This window comes from Macadamia integrifolia, chromosome 12 (genome assembly GCF_013358625.1).
Source record: "Macadamia integrifolia cultivar HAES 741 chromosome 12, SCU_Mint_v3, whole genome shotgun sequence".
NCBI lineage: Eukaryota > Viridiplantae > Streptophyta > Magnoliopsida > Proteales > Proteaceae > Macadamia > Macadamia integrifolia.
Window position 1 is genome coordinate 12,566,147 of NC_056568.1, and position 3,700 is coordinate 12,569,846.

At 36.4% G+C, this 3,700-nt stretch overlaps 1 non-coding gene across 1 annotated transcript; it reads left to right on the forward strand.

Annotated features, from left to right (window-relative positions):
* The first annotated feature begins 819 nt into the window (after positions 1 to 819).
* Positions 820 to 926, forward strand: LOC122058548. The gene has a single exon (XR_006133839.1). It is a non-coding gene; the product is annotated as a small nucleolar RNA R71 (small nucleolar RNA).
* Positions 927 to 3,700: the final 2,774 nt, after the last annotated feature.

Below are 3,700 nucleotides of genomic sequence, written 5' to 3' on the forward strand. Positions count from 1 at the left end.
ACTAACAGCCTGATGTTGCCTAGTGTTAGGCTCTGGTTGACTGGGTAAAGTTCATTTCTCCCTCTCATGCATAATTGAGATAACTTGGGTGAGTTCTCTCATAAGATTTTGATAGCTTGTCATGAGGAGGGTCATATTTTTTTTCAAGTCACTTATTCTATTTGCCTCTCAAGTGTTGGTAAACACAGGGAGTTGGTGATAAGATGAAAGAAGAGAGGCCCTAGGAAAACTAGCCTGAGGTCCTACATTTGACCTAGGAAAAGTATTTTGGGAAAAAGATTGTTGTGCAAATGGAGGCCTTTGGGGTCCAGGTTGACCTTGATTATGAAAATTGTAAGACCCTGCTTGGTTGTTCTGATTCCAAGAGAAATTTGAGTGATTTCTCCATCCTGGATTATAGGTGTTACTATATGGATTATTCAGGTATAAAGAATTAACACTATCATTAGAAGTGCCCCCAAAGGTGTTGGGGAATTCTTCTATGACATGTCCAGGGGACTGGCACCAAGCACAAATCTTAACCAAATTGACTGATGATGGCTCTCTAGGAACAATAGCCTCAATCCTCTTGATTAGGCTATCAAATTGGCTTCCTTGGCTACTATCCCATCCACAAAATATCATTTTCCTCCTATGGTTCTTTCACTCACTTGGGTTGATTCCCACTCATGGATTTTGTCAGCTAAGTCAAGTAAGAATTCCCATACCTTTCCATCATCTGTAAAGGATGTGAATCCCTCAAGGTACATAAACCCTATCATTTGTTTAGTTGGGTAATCAATACCCTCTTAAATTATTTGACATAAATGTCATAAGTCTAGGCCATGCTGAGGGCATTCTTGGAGTAGATCCTTGAATCCCTCCATAAGTTTGGAAAAGGACTTGCTAGGCTTTTGCCTAAACTGAAGGATATCACTTCTAAGCTTATTGGTCTTATGAGTTGGGAAAAACTTCTAAAGGAAGACAACTGTGAACTGTTCCCATGAGGTTTTGGAATTTGTGAGTAACCTATACAACAACTTCTTAGCTTGGTCTTTTAATGCAAAAGTGATGAACCTAAGCTTAACAGCATCATCAGAAAGTTGTTGGATCTTAATTAGAACGCATACCTCTTCAAATTCCCTTAAAAATAGGTATGCATCCTCAGAGGTCAACCCATGGAAGTGGGGCAACATAGTGATTATTGAGATTTGAGTTCAAAATTATTGCCCTGGGCTTGTGGTAGAACTATGCAGGAAGGTTGGGCTATTCTAGTAGGGTAGAACCTATCTTTTAGAGATTTAGGTGAAGGGTTTTGATGTTGGCTCCCATATTGAAAAGCTTTAAAGAGAGCAAACGTATAGGGTCACTACTTGTTGGATCTCTCCTTTTTAACCGATTCTTAGTATTACATACCCACCTAACACTCATGCAACAGAAAACTACCCACAATTAGAGTAAGACAAGCACAAAAGAATAGATAGCAAATTTTTATGATTTTTTTGATTTTTTTTTGCTTTTTGGGAGCTTACTGGTAGGCATCTAGGGTTGCTTAGGTCAATTCCTGAGGTACTGCTATAAGGCGAAACCTGTCTTTATCATACTATGAGGCATGGCGACCTCCACCGATACAACTATTATTGCAAGTTGTTCTTCTTAAGAACTCAATAAAAGAAAAGGAAAAACAAAACAAAGCAAACAAAGCACTCCAATTTACCAAAAGGAAGTGAAAAATAACATGGAACTGTCTCCTTGGCAACGGTGCCAAAAACTTGTTTGAGATTTTAAAATATAACTGCAAGCATACGAACCAATGTAGCTATGGGTCAAACACAGGGAGAGCAGCCACTTTATTTTTTTGAGTCTTTTAATAATATGAAAGTGAACCGATTAATAGTTGTGATCTAAACATATGTATCTAAAATAATGTCCTAACCATTCGTCATCTAAGAATTTAAATACGCAAGCCACACAATTAAAATTAAATAAATAAATAGCTGAAAATAAACACCCCATGCAATTAAAAAGCAATGAAGGAAAAAAAATGTTGAAATAAAAATAAAGAAAAAGAAAGGGGATAAAGCTGATAAAGCTAGAGAGAGACTCATAAGTAGGTTTCTCTACTTAGCCCAAGGGATGCATCATAATATGAGCTCCCCTGCTTGACCAGAGAGTTACTCTACTTGGCTTTAGGGAAAGGGAGACAATTAAAATAAAAATAATAAAAAGATGATTCTATGGCTAGGAGGGGCAAAGCCAACACATACACCAGCCATGAATATTGGGGAGAAGGGATAGCAATAATGTAATAACTGAAATTAAAATCCAAAATTAAGAAAGAAAGGGTAGTCAAAAGAGGGAATGAGAGGGGGAGAGAAGACTACTAAAGGAGCCTATTTACTTGAACTTCAACCCTTGAACTAAAAACTTGATCGATTTGAGATACTACCAGTACTAAAAACCAGATCTGGAATAAACCAAATATGAAATTTCTAATACTAGAGAAAACAAATCTGAAGAAAAAAAAATTGAACTGGAAAGACATGCTTCGTAGCTTGTTCTTGTCACCTAGAATTAAGCCTAGAACTAGAACTTGAAAATTACAACTTCAATTGCTTAAACAATAAAAATAAAAAACTGAATAAAAAATAAAAGCGCTTGCATTAATTGAGTAAAAAGAACTTACAAAAGTGTTTAAAGCATCAATCTATAACTAGAGCTAGAGAAAGAGATAGAGCAACTAAGAAAAAACCCTAGAAGAAGAATGAAGTGCCTCCTCCTCTTATGTTAATTCTATTATATAGGGAATGGGGGAGGGAAGCTAACGATTTTAGCTTCTAAAAAAAATATTTTTTTTTATCATGTTGATGAAGTGGAGGAGAGAGAAGAGAGAAAACATGTGGAGAGAGATCTCCCACGATTTTTCTTGCCTTTTTTTTCCTATTTTTTCTCCCTTTTCTATTTTTCTCTCTCTTCTTGTGCAAAAAAAGCCCTTTGGCCGATTTTTCTTGCTTGGATTTGGACAATATTCTATTTTAATGGAAAATTCCATCCATGCCCTTGTCTTTTCTTTTTTTTTTTCTTCCTTCCTATTTTTTCTCTTTATTTTCTTATTTCTCTCTCCTCTTGCGTAAGAAACCCTTTGGCCGACCTACTTTGAGTGATGAGTAGGAGAGAGAAAATCTTCTAAAATAAAAACTTCAACAAAATGGCAGCTAAAAGGTTCGAACTTGAGACCTCCTAATAAGCAAGGGATTTTGCACACCACTACTCACCAACTATGCTAGGTAGTTGTTGTTACTATAAACGAATCTTCAAACACTTAAGGATGTAGTCCATCGATCCTTGTTGGAATTTGAAATATTCCTTGTGCCATTGGCACAACTGCAGATGGGCTGGTTCTGCATCTCGGTTCAGTTCTGATCCATTATTCTTTTTCTGGCCCGAAAAGAATAATCACTTGTACGATTAACTAAATGAATGTGTACTTGCAATTGAACACATTCATATTGCTCAGAATTTCGTCCTCTTCGCAACCATGGAAAGAAATAGGACTCTTTAAGTATAAAATTGGAGATATAGCACCCGATAGTCCTTAAGGCCGTGAAAATATAAAACCTGCAAAAAGAGAGTAAAACCCAAGGTAGCTCCATTCTAAATATGTAAAATGCGCGTTTTACTATACTAGATTTCACACATAAATGTGCTCATCATGTACCTT